At 46.9% G+C, this 22,980-nt stretch overlaps 1 protein-coding gene across 2 annotated transcripts in view; it reads left to right on the forward strand.

The window, feature by feature from the left end:
* The window catches only part of LOC130544375 (dehydrogenase/reductase SDR family member on chromosome X), a 207,432-nt gene extending 185,197 nt beyond the window's left edge, over window positions 1–22,235 (forward strand). Inside the window, exon 9 of one of the 2 annotated variants that reach the window (XR_008960608.1) lies at window positions 22,190–22,235. The gene's annotated coding sequence lies outside the window, so the exon portion shown is untranslated. The remainder of the gene's footprint in view (window positions 1–22,189) is intronic. The other variant, XM_057315869.1, reaches the window with a different exon arrangement.
* Window positions 22,236–22,980: the final 745 nt, after the last annotated feature.

Here is a 22,980-nt window from a genome sequence, read left to right on the forward strand (position 1 = left end):
CACAGTAACTTAAGTCCTTATGGGTTTAGTAATCTTTACATTTGAGCCGTTCATTTTCCTTGTGCCCAGAAGAAAGGTACATTCCTCTGGAGAAGATGTGTTTGGTTCTTCTGGGTGTCTCTGTGGGGTTGAAACTCAACCCAGATGCATGATATAATGATGTTATTCATCTTGAATAGTTAGGTGACTTTGCTGTAGAAGTTGTAATATCTTTGATATTTCAAATTTCATCACTGTGCCTAGGGACACTATCAATTCAGGAACATTTTAAATTAAATTCAGAGTTTGGGATTTGGTGGGAAGAGACCAGCTAAATGGTGTGAATATCTCCTACTACTCCGCAAGAGGGTACGTGGATATTTAGAAACTCTCAAGAACTTTCCTTTGCCTTATTAGCTTAGTGCCAAGGTTTCTCTTCTGCACATTCTTAGAGTGGAGCCCAAGTTTGCATTTGTCCACTCTTATACTGAGAGTATAGTCAGTGTCTCTCCAATCCCTTAGTGTTAGAACCTCTTTACATTCTCAATGATTGAGGACCCCAAGTTTTGTCTATGTAATTTATATCAATTCATATGTACTGCATTAGCAATTAAGAGAAGATTTGGGGGGTGCCTGGCTGGCTCAGGTGGTAGAGCATGTGACTCTTAACCTCGGGGTTGTAAGTTCAAGTCCCACATTGGGTGTATAGATTACTTAAAAATAAAATCTTTAACAAATTGAGAAGATTTTTACACATCTATTGGGGACGCCTGGGTGATGCAGTCGGTTGAGCATCCGACACTTGGTTTCGGCTCAGGTTGTGATCTCAGGATCCTGAGATTGAGCCCCGCGTTGGGCTCCATGCCGGGCATAAAGTCTGCTTGTCCCTCTCCCTCTGCTCCTCCCTCTACTCTCTCTCCCACTCATAAATAAATTAAAAATCCTTAAAAAAATATAAGTAGCGATGATAAAGCCATTACATGTTAACAGAAGTAAGGCATTCTTTATGATAAGTATATTGTATTCTCACTGTGTGAAAAAAATATAGTCTTATTATATGATGAATAGATGGTATTCTTACATAATAGGATATAGATGTTCTGTGTATTACAGTCTCAGTAATGTGATAATATTAGTGATAAAAATAGCATTGTTTTACATTTTTGCAAATCCCTTTGCATAGTCATAGCTGCTTCTGCTTTCAATCTGCTGTACTATCCCCATCACATTTCTCCCAAAAAAGTCCACTGGACACTTGGAAGAGAACAAAAAAGATAAATGTCATCTCCATATTATTATGAAAATTGTTTTGATTCAAGGAACAGCCCCCCCCCCCGGGTTCCCTGTACCCCATTTTGAGAATCACTGGTGTAGAACTTCAAAATTGTAGCTCAGTGCATGAAAATCCCCCCACTAGACTCCCCACCCTGACAAGGACATAAAGCCATTGTCTTCTCTTTCTGGAGATGTGAGGAGACATTAAAAATGAGGTTTAATTTTGACCAGGTCCCCATCTACCCTCTGGGAAAAGGTAGCTCCAAGGATCCCATAACTTGTCTGCATCACTGCCTCCCTCGAGACTGTAGCCGGGTGATTCCATGCCAACCCATCAGTGCTGCGATGCTTTTAATAAGATAGGCTCATCCAGCACATTCACTTTGTTTCACTAGGCGTGTTGGGTCAAATAACCTCATCTTCCCTGTGACCAGAAATAAAACTCATATTAAGACACTTATGCATGACAGATTGAAGAAGACAAAGGAGAGAATAAGGATATTAAGGATTTAAATTATACAGCAGAAGGAAAATTTAATGGCTGTATAATCAAATCCATATCCCTAAAATACACATAATGATTTTTTTAACCATATATTAGCTCAATATCAAAACATCATTAATCCAAACAGTGTAAATATGACTAACCATATTTTTGGCCCTAATGTCATGAAATTAGAATTTATTTTTTTAGTAATAATAATTTTTTATTATATTATGTTAGTCACCATACAGTACATCCCTAGTTTTTGATGTAAAGTTCCATGATTCATTACTTGCGTATAACACCCAGTGCTCCATGCAATATGTGCCCTCCTTACTACCCATCACTGGTCTGTCCCAATCCCCCACCCCCCGCCCCCCTGAAGCCCTTAGTTTGTTTCCCAGAGTCCATAGTCTCTCATGGTTCATTCCCCCTTCTTTTTACCCCCCCCTTCCTTCTTCCCTTTCTTCTCCTACCGATCTTCCTGCTATTTCTTATGTTCCATAAATGAGTGAAACCATATGATAATTGTCTTTCTCAGCTTGACTTATTTCACTTAGCATTATCTCCTCCAGTCCCGTCCATGTTGCAGCAAATGTTGAAAAATCGTTCTTTTTGATGGCTGAGTAATATTCCATTGTATATATGGACCACAACTTCTTAATCCAGTCATCTGTTGAAGGGCATCTCGGTTCCTTCCACGATTTGGCTATTGTGGACAATGCTGCTATGAACATTGGGGAGCATATGGCCCTTCTCTTCACTACGTCTGTATCTTTGGGGTAAATACCCAGTAGCGCAATTAGAATTTAATCACAAGATATTAACAAACAAAGCTACCACGGGACTGGCATTTTAAAACTCTCTTTTAAAGGGCTTTGGGTAATGGGGGAAAATGGAAATCAATACCATTTCAGAAATTTGGGGGATATGGCAAAATGTCTTTTGGGGCTGAGGGGGATCGACTGTTTTGGAATGAGTTTAGTTTTTATATAATGAATGAAGCAACAGAGGAATTTTTAAAGAGAAACCTAAGTCTCAAGAAAGCAAGAAAATTATTTTTTTTTAATTACTAAAGGAGGAGTTTACTACATGAGTGTGTAGATGGAGAGCAGAAATGATGATAGATCATTTACTGGGAATATAAAATCCAAACGTGTTCCCAAAGCCTACAGGGGCCTCAGGGACATGGACACAAGCTACCTGCTTGACCTCCAAGTCCACCACCAATTTTTTGGTCCGCTGCATTTCAGACACTTGGACCTCCTTGCTGTGCAGGAATTGCAAGCCGTCTCAGGACCTTTGCACTGACTCCCCCCCGCCCCGCGCTAGAACTTACCACTCCCAGAGAGGAGCATCAGTGACTACTTCTGCCCTCTCTCTTCTGTGTTCAAATGTTACCTTGTCATAGACTCTTTATCACTGTTAATGCTTCATCTTGTTTACCAGGGTTTCATAGCACACATCACGACATGTTATGCATTTCCTACACACGCACAGACACAAGTTTGCCCGCTGATGTGCTTCACCACCTGTATCGCTATCCGTATCCACTATGTGGATCCTACTGTATCCATTGCTTTGTGTCCACCTTCTAGAATACTGCATGGTCTAAAAGAAATGCCCAATATATTCTTTTTAAGACATGTGTGCAATAAGGGCACGTGGGTGGCTCCGTCGGTTAAGCATCTGCCTTCTCAGTGTCCTGGGATCAAGCCCCACATTGGGGAGTCTGCTTCTCCCTCTCACTCTCCCTCTGTACTCTCTCTCTCTCTCTCTCATCCCAAGTGAATAAATAAAATCTTTTAAAAAAAAAAAGTGTGCAATATAGCAGAAACAAAAAAATTCACATAAACCTTGGAAAGCAATTAGAGAAGAAGGACAAAGCGCACGTACCCAAAACAGACTTGGAAATGGTGCCCTAGTCAAGAAAATCAATGTGATTTGCAATGGTCTATGCAAATGCCTCTGGAAAGCAGAATTAAAGGGACAATTCCAGGGGAAGCATGCACCACCAAAATTGAGCAAAGCAAAGCAAATGTCAGTAAATCAGTTTCGGTGATGAAATTTGGAAAGCTCTAGCTCTGCATAAAAATGCTCCAGCTCCTCGAATTCTTAACTAAGTTCTCTGAAACCTTCAAGGATGCCTCAAGGTATTGATATTATTCAGAGCTTGGGGCAAGGAGAAATGCTTCCAAATGATTTGCGAGCGCTTCAAAAGAACCATTTAAAATTCTATTTAAAAAGCACAGGAAAAGGGTTCTTCAAACTTTCAGGAATATCACTGCAAAGAATACGAACATTGAGGGGCATCTGGGTGGCCCAGTCAGTTGAGCATCTGACTCTTGATCTCAGCTCAGGTCTTGATGTCAGGGTTTTGAGTCCAAGCCCCCATGGGGAGCCTACTTAAAAAAAATTTTTTTTTTCTAAAAAAAAGAAGAATATGAACATCGATGAAGCAAATAGCATCAGTCACTACATCACAAGAATAGTACACCTGGAAAAGTGAGGATAATTTAAGGAATTTCAAATGCACACCATGGGTCATTTATATGAATAGAGAGGAAGTGAAGGGTCTCATTGATAGTTACCCAGAGACCCCAAACACAGGTGTCCGCGAAGACATACATGCATGTGGATTTCTAATCAACACATAGCGCCTATTGTTTTGGTTTTGGGTTTGTTTTTGTTTTTTGGGTTTTTCTCATTTAAAAAAAAATTTATTTTGGTAGATTTGGCTCTTGCTATGATTGGCACAAGAGCAATCTGAATGCGGTGTATTTTCTGCGCCAGATCAAGAGAAAATTGTATATTCTGTGACTCACGGTACCAACCCCATACTTTTCACTGCAAGCGTGGCTAATTATTGGCTGCAATATCTCTTCGGGTTAATTTATGCACGCCTATTTCTTGTTTCCGAGAAGCAAAAATAAGGCACAACACCGGGGCTGTGAAAACCCATAATTTGAGCTGTCAGCATCGCCTCCCCACGGTTAGAAATCTTGCAAGTTTAATCTCATCATTCACGCAGATTTAAAGACTTAAGAGAAGGTATCTGGGTCTGAGCTCTTTCTGCACCTCGGTGACAGACTTGCAAGGAGTGGTCCCCTGTGGGGATCTGCAGTTTCCCAACTTGGTACAAAAGTATCACGCCTCCAAGAAACCTTAACCCTCTCCCCGTATCTGCGGCAATCCCATAAAACGTGGTTTCCTGGGTTCGTGTTGTCAAGATCATCTTTTGCTTTATTTTCGTGGCGGCTGTCCACTTGGCCATGTTTCAGACAAGGACTGGATTTGCTCAGATCAGATTTTGCGGGTTTCGCCCAACGCCCACTTCCTTTGTCTCACAGGGTCAGATCCCCAGTTGATAGCTTGCTCGCTGTCCTCGAAAGGAGTGATTCACCCGTTCCTTTCTCCCTTGCAACCTTGAGCAAAGCTGGAAATGTCAGCTGCAGGTCTTGACCCGTCTCCGGTGAACTGAACAGAGGGGAAGGCATTTTCCACTTGGCTTGCTTTTGATGGAAATGAACATAGCATGAGGATAGGAGGCGGGGAGGGGCAGGTACAACTTTTTCAAAGGGACAAGTCCTCGGGCGATGCCCGCGTCAACCCTTCTGCTTCTCAATTCCCTTCGGAGGAGCAAAGCTGCACGGGTATTTTCTGGGCAGGGAATACATCAGGAAAACATCTGTAGGGTAGCTACAGCAGACATGCTGAGCAGTAATGGCGAGGCGGAGGCTGCCGTGTCCGTCCTGCCGCCGTGCAACGACGAATGCAGGCATCAAAATCATGAATGAAATAATATGAACAGGCACAAGAAGGAGAAGGGCAGCTCACCCTTATCTGCCCACAGGAAGATGCCTCTGGAAAATGAGCGTGTTTGCTAATGCGGCTTGACTTCTGCCCTGCTGTATGCTCTGCACCCAGAAATTCTGGAAAGACAGTGATCCATGGTGACAAGTCAAGAGCACAGTGGATCGAAGAAATATCCTTCCCGGTAGAAACGAACACAGCACCCCAGTTTTGAGCTTGTGCTGTTATCGCTTCGAGTATAAGGATATTCCCAGACCTCTGAGTTTTGCCCATAATATATAAAGAAGTGCTCTGTGACTCGCCTTGACATAAGATCTTTCTCATTATATGACTTCGAGCCTTTGATATGTCCCACATCATTATATGTGAGGTTGCCAGGGAAAAAGTCACTGGTGTTATTCTCCGTTTGTAATTATGATTGCATTCCACTGTCAAAATGTCAAAATCACGTGAGGGTATATATTTCGTGTTTGTGTAACGCTGGGAAATAAGACCTAATGAATTCGCAGGTTGACAAAATCCTTGCAATGTGAACACCTGTCTGAACCAAACATCTGAAAATGATTTCAGTCACATTGATTGGAAATGGAAAAAGGAATTGCACGATCCTGTCATGGCTGTGAGCTTCTTTAACCAGGGATAGAATTTCTCTTTGTCGGTCTCCCGTAATGTCTGTCAAGTGCCAGGGGATAAATACGTATTTGTTAAACAATTGACTGACGAGGAAGTTCATGAACAGACCTTGGCCTTCTCTTCCCGATTGTATGAGCCAGTGAAGGATTTTTTTAAGTATTGGTTTTTTTATATAGTTTTCTGATTCGGCCCCCAAGAAAACTTTAGGATTAGAACTGATAGGATACAGAACACCAGGTGTTTGTTTCTTTCTTTTGCTCTTTTGTTTTGTTCTCAATGACCTGATAGGAACCAGGTTTGTCTCAATATACAGAATAGCAGGTGGCAGTTTATTTGTTTTTTGCTCTTTTGTTTTGTTTTGTTCTCAATGAACTCTGACGCTGAGGCTGAGCACAGAGCCCATCCTTGGCTGGGGTGAGTGACCTTTATCTACTCAGACAATGCTTCAGTCTAGACTGGCTCACACATGACAATAGCTTCACCTGGTCGTGCCTCGGCTGACCCGCATTATCCCCACTGCTGAATATAAATGTCACTGCAGGCTTTTGAGACCCTGAAGTGAAACACTCTTTTCATCCCTCTATTTTGTTCATATTGCTGTCTATTGACCAAGATTTGGAAACTTGCAGAAAGCAGGAGGTGGCGATGGTATTGTGCAATTTATCAAGGTACACGTATTTAAAAAAGAAAAGAAAAGAAAAGAAGAAAAGAAAAGAAAAGAAAAGAAACCACTTAGTTTACAAAAATAGAAGTGTTAGAAAGCAGTGGGAAACCCAGTTGGTCAGGTAGGAAAAAGAGCCTCAGAGGGCAGGGTCTTAGGAGTCCCACAGGGCAGATAGGACACTGAGGTAGGGTTCTGGCTTCAAGCAGTGGGGACCAGCACAGGTGAGCAGGTAGAAAGTGTGAGGACAGGACACAGGGCATGGAGGAAAAGATGAAGACGCAAAAACCAGAAGACTACCTCTGGCAATATGGCTGGACCCCGTTCTCAGTGCCCAGTGCCCACGTCAAAGAAGTGGCAATGTATGTTTAATGTTGTAGTGGGGTGAATGGTGGCCCCCCAGAAAGAGAGATCCACATCCTGACCTTCAAGAACCTGGAAATGGGGTCTTATTTGGGAATATGGTCTTTGCAGATGGGATTAAGTAAAAGATGTGAGATGAGGTTGTCCTGGATGAGGGTGTCCCTAAATCCAATGACAAGGGTACTTGAAAGACACAGAAGAGGAGACACAGAGGAGAAGCTATGTGAAGACAGAGGCAGCGATGGGAAGGATGCGGCCACCAGCCCAGGGATGCCTGGAGCCCCAGAATCTGGAAGAGACAGGAAGGACCCTCCCCTGGAGCTTCTGGAGGGAGCACAGCCCTGCCCTGCCTGGATCTCAGGGGTCCTGCCCCGCCTGGATCTCAGACTTCTGGCTTCCAGAGTTGGGGGAGGGGTGCACTTCTGTAGTTGAACAAGTTTGGGGTACTCGATTAAAGCTGCCCAGAACACACATACAGGTATCATCCCTGATTTGGGGAATGATGAAACTTTGAGAAAGTTAAGACACCTCACAGAGACATCCTAGAACAGAGAGACAAGAATCTGTGCAGGAAATGTTGTCGTGGAGCACCCATTAGACCCTGTGAAAGCTGACGTTTAGGGGAGTGGAGGGACTTTTTGGAGGGGAAGAGAGCAGAAAGGAAGGAAAATGAAACCCCCATGGTGCACCCCTTTGAAGGAGCAGCAGAACCAGTCACTCAAAACTGAAAGACAAAGATGAATTAGAGGTATTAAGAAAAGATTTATGAATAACATGGGAAATAAGCCCAAATTATCCTGACAGGGAGAAAATCCTGTCTGCAGAGCCCCATCTGGTGGCCAGGAGGACTCACTGTGGGCCTCAGACAGTGGCACCGACTCACAAAAACATGGAAAATTCATAAAAACCTGAAATGTAAGAACAGGGGAGGCTTGGAGACCATTTCCAGAGCCCTCTGACTTCCAGATGAGGAATCGGAAGCCCCACTTGTAAACACACCCCACCCTTGGTTACTGTGCTGACCCCCCAGGGCCCATGTTCCTGCACAGTCATCCCCTTCTCTGTCGGCAAGTGAGGGTCGGCACCTACGAAATGCATCGCCAACCCCTTTTATAAAAAGGAGACTTTTCTTTTTTTTTTAAAGCAAAGAGTTCTACTCAACATGAAAACTGTGAATTTCCATTTGCATACGTGATAAACCCCAGTCTTAGAGTGGTGTGTTCTGGCTTGTGAAACGATCAGTTCCAACGTGACTCTCTCCTAGGTGCATAGAGTCTCCCGAGCCCACTGCTTCCTTGCACAATAACGGAAATTCAGCCATCAGACAAGTTAGGACAGTGACTTCTGGTCTACCCTGGAGACTAAGATAACCTTTTTTATTCTTTTTTTGAAAGTTTTTATTTAAATAACAGATAGTTAACAACAGTGTAATAGTTTCAGATGTACAATATAGCGATTCAACAACTCTATAAATTACTCAGTGCTCGTCATGGTAAGCGCCCTCCTTAAGCGCCATCACCTGTTTCACCCACCCCGCACCCACCTCCCCTTTGGCAACCATCGATGTGTTCTCTAGAGTCAAGAGTCCGTTTCTTGGTATGTCTCTTTTTTCCCTTCGCCCATTTGTTTTGTTTCTTAAATTCCACAGAGGAGTGAGATCGTATGATAATTGTCTTTCTCCGATTGACTTATATCGCATAGCATAATATCCTCTCATTCCATCTACGTTGTTGCAAATGGCAAGATTTCATTCTTTCTGATGGCGGAGTAATATTCCATTGTATAGATGGACAACCTCTTCTTTATCCATTCATCTGTTGATGGACATCTGGGCTCCTTCCCTAGTTTGGCTGTTGTGGACATGGCTGCTATGAACATTGGGGTACAGGTGCCCCTTCGGATCACTGTGTATCTTTTCGGTAAATGCCTAGTAGTGCAATAGCTGGGTCGTAGGGTAGCTCTATTTCCAACTTTCTGAGGAACCTCCATACTGTTTTCCAGAGTGGCTGCACCAGCCTGCATTCCCACCAACAGTGTAAGAGGGATCCCTGTTCTCCACATCCTCGCCAACACCTGTTGTTTCCTGTGTTGTTAAGTTTAGCCATTCTGACCTGTGTGAGGCGTTAGGTCATTGTGGTCCTGATTTCTATTTCCCTGATCATATTTTTCCTTTTCATCAGCCGATACGTCCGTAGTTATTGTGAACAGTCTTCAAGATGCCTCTATCAGCATTGTGCTTTATCACCAGCATTCTGCAAGGCTGCTCTTCACCTTTATCCTTAGAAACTTTCCATTCTAATAGTATTCCTCCGATGAGTCCCTGGCTACTGAGAACCCGGCATACCAGGGACCAGGAAGGGGACAGAGGGAAAAGATCCTCATCGTCACTGGGAAGGTCTGGCGACACAGCGGTGAGCTCTGCCTCCCTCGGCGCGCTGCCTGGGGCTGGCTGTGCCTCCATAACTTTGTTTGCTTCACCCCCTCTCTGCCTTCTTACCTCACTTAGCTATTCCCTAGATTGTCTTTTCTGGACTGCTGGGGTATGACACGTACGGGCCCCATGCCTATGAACAATGCAGAGCTCCAAAGACAGCTCCACACTTAATAGTCCTACCAGTTTTAATAATGACTCCATCCTAGCGTGTGGATTACTACCAGATGGTCAGAGGCTCTTAAGCAAGCCGGCGGAAAACTACAATAAAGCCATGTGAGCAACGGGGTAGAGAGAGAGCCAGGCTTTTACGCCGCAGGAGGGACTCTTCATTCACCAGGAAACAAGAAGCCAGGCTGGGGTCTGCAGACTTCTCGGGGCTCTCACGTTATTCTTCTGGCACTCGCTTCCTCCTGTCCCACTCCCTCAACTATCCTATGCAGCTCTGCATCTCTTCCCATGGAACAACGAACGGACTTTGTTCATGCTGTTCCCTGATGGAGAAATGCCTTTCCTCTACTCGTCTATTATCCAGATTCTTTGTATGCCTCCCACCGTGCTGTGGGTTCAATTGTGTCCCTGTCTCTTTCCAAAATAATGCTGAAGTCCTAACCCCCAGACGATGTGAGTGTGACCCTATTTAGAAATGAGGTGTTTGCGTATGATCACGTCAAGATGAGATCACGAGGGTTGGCTCGAGTCTGATATGACTGGTATACTTAAAAGATGAAAAGAAGAGACTGAGGGGCGCCTGGGTGGCACAGCGGTTAAGCGTCTGCCTTCGGCTCAGGGCGTGATCCCGGCGTTATGGGATCGAGCCCCACATCAGGCTCCTCCGCTATGAGCCTGCTTCTTCCTCTCCCACTCCCCCTGCTTGTGTTCCCTCTCTCGCTGGCTGTCTCTATCTCTGTTGAATAAATAAATAAAATCTTTAAAAAAAAAGAAAGAAAAGAAAAGAAGAGACTGAGATAGACACCAACAGAGAGAAGTCCAGGTGAACACACAGGTGCACAGGGGATGTGATGTGGACCTACAAGCACACATGGGATGTTGTGTCCCCAAGTTGAGGACAACCGGCAATGGCTGGCAAACACTAGAGGCTGAAGACACACGTAGAACGCGCTCCCCGAGCCTCCGGGGGGAACCACCCCTGCCCACACCTGGACTGCAGATCTCCAGCCTCCAGAACTGGGACAGGACACATCTCCTGTCTTACACCCTCTGATCTGTGGCACCTTGTGACGGCAGGCGGCCATGGGGAAGTCACTAAATGTCCCAACAGAGATGACACCACTCCGTGAAACCTTCTCTGGCACGGCTGGTGGAATTGGCCATGTCTTCATGCGTGTTCCCGCAATATCCAGATCTTAGTTCCCTGGAGCCAAGTCACTCGTAGGAGCAATGGAACCAAACCTAAATATCTTGTTGGGAGTCGATCATGGCGGTGGGGGGTAGAGATGCTTACTCGTTGATCTTCCCAGAGGAGCCCTAGCTGTCCATCCTGGGGCCAATGGCTAGCGTTGGATGGTGTGTCACCCTGATGGACTCTTCCTTAGTTGTCCACATGGTCTAGTTCCATCCTTTCTGAAATGAACAGGTCACCCTTGTATCCCATCCCTTCCATGTCATCGCTGTCCCACACGTGCCTCTTACACGGGTTCCTGCCTCCACAGGACATGGCGCACCCAGGTGAGCCATGTCGCCATCACTAAATAGAAAGATCACCAGCCTGTGTCTTCTTCACCCCCTTGTGGCGTTGGTGATACTTTTTTTTAAGTTAATTAATTAATTTATTTTATTATGTTCAATTAGCCAGCATATAGTACGTCATTAGTTTTTGATGTAGTGTTCAACGATTCATTAGTTCCGTATAATACCCAGTGCTCGTCACATCGTGTGCCCTCCTTAATACCCATCACCTGCTTATCCCAATCCCCCACCCCTTCCCTTCTGTAACCCTCGGTTTGTTTCCCAGAGGACGGAGTCTCGTGGTTTGTCTCCCTCTCTGATTTCTTCCCATTCAGTTGTCCCTCCCTTCCCCTGTGGTCCTCCCTGCTGTTCCTTACATTCCACATATGAGTGAAACCATATAATTGTCTTTCTGTGCTTGACTTATTTCACTCAGCGTAATCCCCTCCAGTTCCATCCATGTTGATGCAAATGGTGGGTAATCATCCTTTCTGATGGCTGAGTAATATTCCATTGTATAGATGGACCACATCTTCTTATCCATTCATCTGTTGAAGGGCATCTCAGTAATACTTTGTTTTTAAAGATTTTATTTATTTATTTGTTTAGAGAAAGAGCGTGAGTGTTGGTGGGGTGAGGGTGGGGGTGGGGAGAAGCAGAAGGAAACGGAAAAAGAATCTTTAGCAGACTCCATCCTGAGCACGGGACCTGACGGGGGACACCATCTCACGACCTTGAGATCATAACCTGAGCCGAAACCAAGAGTCAGACGCTCAACCAACAGAGCCACCCGGGGGCCCCCATGTTGGTGATTCTTACTTTAAAGCTCAGTCTTTCACTTTCGTGGTTGCCGATCCCCCTCCACCCGCTCTGGCCATTCTGTTTCTTCTCTTTTTCTATCTTGGCGTGAAATTTGCATAAGATTGAAAAAAGCAAAGTGTTCACTTCAGTGGCATTGAGCACATGGGCCATGTTGTGCAAGGACCCCCTTTTGTGCCAGAGCATGACCCCAAATGGAAACCCTGCCCCCATCAGTCATGACCCCAAATGGAAACCCTGCCCCCATCAGTCATGACCCCAAATGGAAACCCTGCCCCCATCAGTCATGACCCCAAATGGAAACCCTGCCCCCATCAGTCATGACCCCAAATGGAAACCCTGCCCCCATCAGTCATGACCCCAAATGGAAACCCTGCCCCCATCAGTCATGACCCCAAATGGAAACCCTGCCCCCATCAGTCATGACCCCAAATGGAAACCCTGCCCCCATCAGTCATGACCCCAAATGGAGACCCTGCCCCCATCAGTCATGACCCCAAATGGAAACCCTGCCCCCATCAGTCATTCCCTCCCCATCTGCCGCCCTCCTACCTCTAGATGCCAATACTATCTTTCCTCCGTGAGGATTTCCTTATTCTAGGTATTGCATATAAATGCAACCATGTGACGTGTGGTATTCTGTGTCTGGCTGCTTTTACTGAATGCTTCCAAGGTCCATCCACTTTGTAGCATGGGCTAGACTGACGTTCCTTTTCATGCCTGAGTAATATTCTGCTGTATGGATGGACCACGTTCTGTTTATCTGTTCATCCATCCATGGACATCTGGGTTGTCTCCACCTTTTGGCGGTCATGAATAATCCTGCTATGAACATGGGTGTGCGAGTTTTATTTCCCACACCTGCTCCTCATTTGGGGGGATATATATTTAGGAGTGGAATGGCTGGGTCGTAGGGTGACTCTACGTTCTCACGTTTTTGGTGCTGGCAAGTTCTGTTTTGATCACTTTTCCACACCGGACACTCTGGTCCCTGGCTCCTGGGTCTGATCCTGTTATCTTTTCATCGCCTACATGTTCACATTCATGGTTGACATTGCCCCCCAAACCCTGTGTGCCCACGTTATCCCTGGAACTCCCTGCACACAAAAGCAAGTGACCCTTCTGGGTGTTCTCCTGGCCCTGGAGGAGACATCGTACACACTCATGTGTATAGTTCTCTTGAGATGGTCATCCCCCTCAGCTTCCAAATCTAGTTCCCCTCTTTTGTTCCTGATCTTGGCCGGTGGAACTACTGTCCCCCTAAGTGGCTCATGTAGGGATGCAGAGGTCTCCCTTATACGCATCACCAATTTCTTCTCGTGCATTATAGAGTCTGCGTCCTAGATGCATCTCAAGTTGACATTTGTCTTCCAGCATGTCATCACGGTGCTGCTGTCTCAGTGAGTACCTTTTCCATCTGTGCTACCAACGCCTTGGACCATTCCAGTACCTTCCAAGGTGGTTCCTTAGTCCTGTGTCCTCCAAGCCTGCAGCTGTGTAGCCATTCAGGGGCATCTTTCCAAAAACACATTCAAATTGCATGTGCCCATGTTGGCCTCCCCAGCGAGGTGGGTGATCCGGGCATCTTTATTCGCACACCTGCCTCTAGACCCTGGGACAATGTGTAGTGTAGGATAGGCGTTCAGTATGCATGTGTGAGCAGTTGCACGCTATTAATATAGCTCAGAAGGACATCCGGCATCAAAGCCCTGCTCACACCGCAGGGAAAGGTGCTCATCCTTCTAGGGGGAAGTGCAAACACCAACACACTATTCCACTTTATCTTCAACAAGCACCCCGACCCCGTTAGCTCCTGCTTTACTCCTGGCTTCAGCGTGAACACTCAAAGTACTGTCTACACATTTTCTCTTCTCTACAGTTAGGACGTGGATTTCTGACCTGTATTTCCTTTCTGATGTTTTTTTCCTACTTGGAATCGGTTGTGTGTGTGTTTTTTTTTTTCTTATCAAGTTTTTTATTTTAATTCCACTATAGTTAACATCCAGGGTGATATTAGTTTCGGGGGTCCAGGCTAGTGATTGAACACTTCCATCCAACCTCCTCGCGGTAATACTCTCCATTCTGACTTTTTACACTCACGGTGGCACCACGTTATTCTGCTTTGGCGATGGCAAATTTCATGTATCATTTTCTTCCCAGGTCTTGGCAGACCACTTTTATTTAAACCCTTGCTCCATCTATCTCGACTCATTCATTCATTCATTCACTCATTCACTCACCAAGGTCAAGTTTTACGAAGGGTTCTTGGATAAGGATCAAAGTGCTTTCTTTGTGAAATGTAGTTCTTCTTGCTCTGAAATCTTACTTTGTCTCATTCGTAGGAAGATACACATATTCCTGGTCTTCTTGTCCTTTGCTATCTCCCAAAGCCTTCAGTTCTTTGAGGGCACAGACTGCGGATTATTTGCCCCAAACACCCCCGGGGTGCTCAGAACTTAATGGAGATGATTGGTACCAGAAAACATGGCAGCCAAACGCAGGAAGAGGATGGACGGGGCTGGCATGGCAGGGCTGTAATCGTAACGCCACGGGCTTTTGTCATGATCCGTGCTGTCCTGGCTGTGTCCTGGCTGTGCCCCTGGCCCTCCCCATTCTCCCAGCAGTCCTTGTCTCCTCCCGTGATAATGACCGAGCTATTGCACATTTGCATTTCCTTTTTGATGGGAAGATGGTTCCACCATCATCCCTGGCACGTACACACCCTGATCAGAAACACCTACCGATTACCCTCCCATCTCCACAAGCTGTTATTTGTGACTTGCCGGTAGACGAAACATGGCACCATCTCAGATTCCAAATCTAAGTCACTGCGGGTCCCTGGATTCTTGCTGAGGCCGGTGTGTGGGGGGAGAGGCAGACACATGGGTTTGCGTGCGGTTCATGTCAGCCACGCTGTCCACACTGCTGTGTTCTCTCCACCAGGAGGCCAGCAGATGTGGCAGCGCTGTCCACAGTTTCTACCTCTTTCTCCAGAAATTCGTGTCTTGACGATTTATCTGTGCATTTCACATTGTTTCTTAACTGTCTAGTTTGAATTTCGAAGAGGAAGCAAGAGGCAGTGGGGATAGACAGTACAGGAAGTACAGGATGAAATGGGATTCCACAAAGAATTTGTTGGAGAATGGGACTTTATGCTCATTGGTATATAAATATTGTATATTTGTATATAAACAGTGTATATTTGATTATAGCTCAGACCTCAGTGGGATCGTCTAAGCTCTGGAGTGTCCTTCAAAACTCCCAATCTGTAGTATATACAATGGAATATTATTCAGTTTTGAGAAAGAAGGAAATCCGGTCATTTGCAACAACATGGATGGACCTGGAGGGTGTTATGCAAAGTGACATAAATCAGACAGAGAATGAATAATGCACAGTGTCACTTGCACTTAGGATCTGAAAGAACCAGAGTCACAGAACCAGAAGCTAGCATGGTTGCAGCCAGAGGCTGGGGGGAGCAGGGGAGAAATGGGGAGATGTTGGTCAAAAGGTGCAAACGTTCAACAGTAAGGTAAGTTCCAAAGACCTAGCATCCAGCATGGCGACTCTAGCTAACAACGGGTTGGTTGGTGTTGTGTGCGCCCCGTGTTGGACACAGCCAAGCTGCTGTAGACATCAGCATGCGGGATATGGTGTAGACACATGTTTTTAGCTTGTTTGGGTAAATATCAAGGAGTGGATCCATCCGCCTTGTTGCAAATGTGCCAGCCCTCATGGACTAACTCCAGTGTCTCACGTGGGTGTGGGCTCGTTCAGGGCCACTTGGCGGCATTCCTCAGTAATGGCGGTCATTGGTCATTGGCTGGGTCTTGAGAGGTAAAGACATCCTCCTAAAGCCCTGAGCTGGCTGGAAACCAAGGAAGAGTGTGAAGACAAAACCCGTAAGGGTTATAAGAGCGCGGTCTCTGGCTGTTGTCTCGTGGGCATTGGAGAACCAGCCAAAGGTGGACATCAGTGTTCTCTAATCTCCATGCCAGTGCGGGCCGCTCATAGGAGACCCTCCCGAAGCAAGCCTGGGTCGGACTGGCTTCATCCCAGCATGATGAATGCCCACCGCCAAACCGAGAAGGACGTCAAGCGTCTCGCCGGAAAAACAAATACCCAGAAAACAAATCACCGCAAAAGAAGCAGACACCACAACAAAGAAACAAAATTACCAGGCAGACTATGGCGCGGACCCACTGATGAATACCAAGATGAGCCAGAAGAAACAGGATGTGTGCACGGCCTCAGAACATCTCCCTGAACATCTACTCAGCCCTGCGTTCAAAGCGTATAAAAATTGAACCCCCCGAATGCACACAGAACGTGAGTTGTCCCTCACGAGTTCAGTGGACGCCAGCAAGCCAAAGTCGGGCAAGCACGTTCTGCAATCAGGAAAGAGTTCTTAACACGGAGGAGAAAACCACATGCTCTTTCAATATGTGCCAAATATTTGGGTACAGAATTTGGGCGGGTGTGAGAAAGTCACACTGGCAACGAACGAGAAAACCCAGCCGTGGGACCCGGGCACATCCTCGGGCTTCAGGGTCTTGGCGAGGGGACGGTATTAATTTCCTCCTCGCGGCGGGGTGGCAAAGATTAGAAATGATGAGCTCCAGGGCCGTGGAGGGCAGGAGGCGTGCTTTAAGTGACAGTAATTGCTGCGAATTCCCCACCTCTGGGCTCTCCGTGCACCAGCGTTTTGGGGCCAGCACCGGAACCCAGATTCTGGCGAATGGGAATAATCATGTGCCACAGGGCCCAGCATCTGGCCATGGCCAGCCGTAATCACGTCTGCATGAGCAGGGGATCCTTTCTCCGCGTCGGAGCTCCCCTCTGCGGCTCTCCTTAAAATCCAAATCCCCTTTATGCGCGTTTTGCATTGGGGGCAAGGCAATGTCTTCTCCGTCCGCAAGACTCCCTCTGTCTCACTGGAACGGTCACACACCTGTCGTTTCCTACCCGTGGAATTCCCAGGGCGGCCTGGGTGGGCGATCTGTGCTATTTATTCTGAGTTTTATTAAATTCTGCAGGTGCCAAGGCGTGGTGGAGAATTGATCTGTGACCTCCAGCCTCGTGAACACCTGTTTCTCCCTCACACATCATATCGCCCCCACCCAGGACTCCAGCCCAGAGCAGCTCCCCGTTCCTCCCCTTCATGGCACTCCCAGAATTCACTGGTTCTTCTTTTTCATAATGAACAGACTTCTTTTTAGTCCAGGTTTAGATTGAAGGAAAAACTGAGCAGAGAGTATAGAGAGTTCCCAAATGCTCTCCCACACAATTTTCCTCCACGCTGTACATTTTGTGCCTGTGGGGATATTTGGTGCACCTGTTACAAACGGTGAGCCAACGTTGATGCATGGTTACTAACCAGCGTCCGTACTTGATCTTATGGTCTCTCCTGGTGGGGTATGTTCTGCAGGTGTAGACACATATATAATGATAGGTATCCTTCATTGTATCACACACTGTTTTCCCTGCCCTACTACTCGGAACGGTCCCATAATCCTGAATACATATCATTATATATGCATCCAAACCCACAAAAGGCACAACTCCAGAAACGACCCTAATGTCAACTACAGACTCAGAGTGACAGTATGTCCATGTGGGGTCATCGGCTGTAGTAAACGTCCCCCCTTGTGGGGCCACTGATAATGGGTTAGGCTGTGCATTTGCAGGGCAATGGGTATATGGGAAATCTCTCAGTGTTGCTGGCACCTTAAACTGGTCTAAAAAAAATTAAGCATTTTTTGTAAAAGCGTTCTGCACTCTAACTCTTCATCCGTCCCTCCCTCCCTCCTTCCCTGGCCACCTCTGCTCCTGTCCATCATCAGCTGTATTTACTGGCACGGCTATGGGTTCTGCGTGTGAGTGGGGCCTGGGAGACCCATGTCCTCGGTTTATTATCACGGCAGAATGATGAGCTCCAATACCGACGGACACACTTCTCCTCAAATGCTCCTTCCTCAGGCTGATTTCCAGCCCCTTACGTGGGTGGACATGCAGGGAGGAGGGAGGGCAGGAGGCTGCTGGGGTGGGAGTGTCTCATCCCACAGGACGCTCCTGGGACCCAGAGCTGTCCCCTACCAGGTGACGGAGCTGCTGCTTCAGGTGGGAAGCAAACGGCATGCACTTTCAGAGATCTGGGCACGTGCACCTGCAGGAACGGACGGCTTGGGGACGCACACACAGGGAGGGGGCCCCAGGATGCCGTCTTCTGCAGCTCCCACCGACATCCTTCCTGCCCAACGCACACGGACTTTTCCAGCATCCGCACTGCGCGAGGACTCCCTGGGACCTTCCCCACGGGGGCACCGGCCGGGCGAGATTTCTCTGCACGCGTCTGCTTCGAAAAACAAGGTTGAGCAAAACGACTACACTTCTGCAATTCCTGCCTCTCGCCTCCAAGACGATTTTTCAACCTCGAAGCTTTGGCTTCGCGGCTTCTCCCAGCTGCCTGCTGCTGTGTGCTTTCGAGGGGGCGGGCTCTGTTCTCCATCCACACTGCAAAAAGGGGCCCATGGGGTAATGTTGTCACCCTCTGGTAGGTGAGGAAATGGACACCTGGGATGTCCCCGTGCATTTCTCAAGGTCATGAGCGCAGGGAAAGGTGGAGAAAGAATTCTAATCCAAGTCTGGGGCTTCAAAGCCGGGCACCTCAACTACTCATTTATTCACTCATCCTTCCATGCAAGGAGCCATTTATTCAACACCTATTGTATATACCAGGCTCTAGGTACTAGGGACGTAAGGCTGAATAAAACCCAAAAAAAGGAATCAGTAAAATACGGTAATGTGTGTGCACCACTATGTGTGTGTGTGTAAAAGAAAGAAGAAACAGAGAGAAACGGAGGGGTGCACACATTAGTGTACGTTAGAAAGGGGACTATGATATCTCCACAATAAGGTAAGGAAGTAAAAGCCATAAGAAAAAGCAGGTGTTTGAGACATGGTTCCTTGCTGAGAGCTTGCTAAGGGTGTCACCAAATATTTAAATTCCTCCCTCTCTCTCCCTCAACAATCTGCTATATTGTGGAAAGAGAGAAGCCTGGAGCGGGGACCCTGGCGGATTTGTTATGTCACCCAGCACACCCGGTCATTCCACCCAGCTCACCTCCTCATCCCCAAGTCACCAAGAGCATCTGCTCATCCCCAGGTCACCCAGCTCACCTCCTCGTCCCCAAGTCACCAAGAGCATCTGCTCATCCCCAGGTCACCCAGCTCACCTCCTCGTCCCCAAGTCACCAAGAGCATCTGCTCATCTCCAGGTCACCCAGCTCACCTCCTCGTCCCCAAGTCACCAAGAGCATCTGCTCATCTCCAGGTCACCCAGCTCACCTCCTCGTCCCCACGTCACCAAGAGCATCTGCTCATCTCCAGGTCACCCAGCTCATCTCTTCATCCCCAAGTCACCAAGAGCATCTGCTCATCTCCAGGTCACCCAGCACACCTTCTCGTCCCCAAGTCCCCAAGACCAAGGCATCTGCTCATCTCCAGGTTACCTGGAACACCTATTTGTCCCTTTGTCACCCAGCATCTGCTCATCTCCAGGTCACCCAGCACACCTCCTCATTGCCAGGTCACCCAGTGCACCTTGTCATTCCCAAAATCCCCTCTGAGCATCAACCCCCATGAAGTTCTTTGTGGCTTTTCTTTGCCTTAATGGCACACGTGGAGAAACACACGGCCGTGGGAAGAGGCTTCAGCCCCTCCGCCAGGTGCATTCCACAGACCACAGGGAACTTCCTAGCTCATCAGAGCAACGCGGATGTCAGGTTTCCAGAGACCACTGCGTCTGGTGAGCGTCTTGTGGTTTCAGGCCACCAGAGCTAGGCTGTCCATATTAGAACCATCAGGCCAGTGTGTGATCAGAGCACAGGCTCACTTAGGTCCTGCAGCCCTGGGGTTGAAAGGCACCCTCCCCTCTTCTGTCCTTTCCATGTACAAAGTTCTCATCCTGCAGCCACACACACACACACGCCATCACGTGCAGCTGCCCTGCTCGGCCAAGAGTCCTGAGCTCCTGTGCAAAGCACACAGACCATGGTGAGGTCATTTCCGGGCTGTTGTGTGCCCCACAACACAGCCAGATTCCTTCTTCATTTCAGCTCAGTGGTGCCGGAGCGATTAGCACCAGGAGATGTATCTTTGCAAGTGAGCATGACCCTCCAAAATAGACCTTTGGAACGTTGTGGGAAGGGACCCGGAGGCTGGCATTACCAAGGGGATAATCGTCCCCTGACACAGATCCGTGCCTGGTTTTGAAGGAGGAGGAGCCGAGAGAGGCTGGGGTCTATTTCAGGCAAGGTCAATGTGCAAGAGAAAAGGAGACTGTAGATTTTGGGGGGATAGCAGAGAATTACTCCCTCGGTTCTGAGCCTCAGGGTCTGTCCACAGGTGTCTGGGTGACATGACTGCTGCTGGGGGCTCAGGCACCTGTGTGATCTGCTGCTCTGCTCAATGGCTCTCCAGCATTTGCAGCTCTCTCTGCTTGAGTCCTTTGTCTGTAATGAGCAGCGACGTTCAGGCACTCGGGGTTTGGACGTCTGGGTCCTACCTCCTGATAGGGGGACTCAGTGTCTCCCGTGTCTATTTGTAGTGACATCCCGTCACATTTCACAAAGACTTTAAGGAAAGCCTTCACTCTCCATACACAATTTAAAAGCGGATTCTTTAGCCATCCATATGGAATGCAGGAAATGATCTGTGCAAACAGTTTTGGAAGTTGAACTAACTAGAAAGGTTTTCTTTCGGGGGGGAGGCTTTTTTTCCTTTAAGGTTTTATTTTTAAGTAATCTCTACACCCAACAAGGGGCTCAGACCCACAATCCTGAGATCAAGAGTTGCACGCTCCACGGACGGAGCCATCCAGGTGCCCCTCACTGGGAAGATTTGAGACATTTTTTGTTTTATTGCTTTAAAAAATATTTGTTTTGCTTTATTGCTTTAAAAATATTGTTTCATTGCTCAAAAAATATGTTTTTGTTGTTGTGTGTTTTTTCGAGGACAGGGGCTCTCTTGGGTCGGGGTGGTGCCTGTTCTGTGTAGACCCCTCTGGCGGTACTGCAAAAAGGGGGTTAGGTGGGAGACCACTCATCCTAGGCTCTGGGAAGCCTGCATTATGGGAGTGCACAGGGTCGGTGGAGAGAAGGGAACGGTGTTAAGGGGATAAAACCAGGACTCCGGGAATGAGTGATTGTGGGTTTTAAAACAGCAGGGAGTTAACACAAAGTCAACCATTAGCCTGGAATTCCCCCGGGCCAGACCTGCAAAGGTGGGGAACAAGGTGTGGGGACAGAACTTAGTGAGTTCCAGTTATGGACGTAGGTTCAAGGACCGTGCGGAAACATCTGGGCGTTCCCTTGCCTGGATGTGTTTGGGCCACCGGAGAATGATCTGGCAATCGCTCCCTCTTGGATCCCATGCATATGGGGTTCTCTGGTCTTTAAGAAGGGAGCCACGAACACACAACAGGGAATGCGTGGTCCCTTCAACATGCACTTTTGGGAAAACTGGATATTTACGTGCAAAATAATGGAATTGGACTCTTGTCTCACCCCACACACACAAAAATTAACTCAAAATGCATTAATGGCTCAACCGTAAGATCTGAAACCTTTCAACTCACAGAGGAACATACAGGGAAAGTGCTTTTTGATGCTCGTCTCAGTAATGGGTTTGCAGATGGGACACCAAAATCGCAGACAACAAAAAGCAAAAATAGACAAGGACGGTTGCCTCGAATAAAAACATTGCACAGCAAAGGGAATGATCACCAGAAGGAAGACATGATCTGCAGAATGGGAGGAAATATCTGCGAATCACATACCTGATCGGTAGACCACCTTATTAAAAAAAAAAGTCACTGTTTGTTTATGGTAAGAGTTCTTAATTTTGGTTTATCTGTAAAAATCCACCAATTTGTCTTAAGGATGCAAACAGATTCACTCGGTGTTACTGTTATTGTAGTATTAGGTGGTTTCCAGTCTCCCTGGGGAATAAAAAAAGACTCTCTGATTGCTTGATTTTCCAGGTGGTTGGTGGCGTGTCATTGACTCTCTGGAGGACCCTTCACATATGTGCTCCTGATGGGTAAGTCCAACCGTCCTTGGTCGAATGCATAATGCTCTGCACTCTTGAGGCCAACCTCCTAGCGTCTCCGAGTGGCTCCCCGAGCCTCGCAAATCAGATTCTGTGTTTCTGAGAACCGTCTGCGGACTCTCAATGGTTCTTTTCCATTTCATCGAATATCCTTGAAAATTCTCCAAACCCATGTATCTTTCTGCACCAAATTCACACCCAGATTGAGCATATGTCCAGATGATTAAATGCACGCTCAGACCTCCCATACATAATGGAGGCTCCATTTTGGTTGCTAGCTAGCATTCATCAAACTAGCCTGGCATTTCCTGCCAAGTCTGTGAATGCGCAATTGGTAGTATATTGTTTGGGAAAGAGAAGGACACGCATCCGAAAAAATCGAGCTTAAAGATCTGAAATTGTACATTGAACTCACAAGAGGCATGCTCAGAATTATGACTCCGTGTTCAAGCTTTAACAAATGCTTGGACTTTTTATGGTCTTGACCTATGGAGCCAAGTTCATCCATTCTAGTTTGCTTGGAAACATTACAATTTCTGATTTTCAAATGGAAAACCGGGCTAGTAATCCTTCCTCCTTTTGATGAGAGACACGGATGTCAGGTCAGGCATTTTCCTGCAGTCATCCCCATCTCAAACCAATTATTTTTGGCCTCCTTTTGGAACTCAAAACAGGACCAAAGATAAGTAGGGAAATGTATATAAAAATAAGTCAATTTGTACA

This window comes from Ursus arctos, chromosome Y (genome assembly GCF_023065955.2).
Source record: "Ursus arctos isolate Adak ecotype North America chromosome Y, UrsArc2.0, whole genome shotgun sequence".
NCBI lineage: Eukaryota > Metazoa > Chordata > Mammalia > Carnivora > Ursidae > Ursus > Ursus arctos.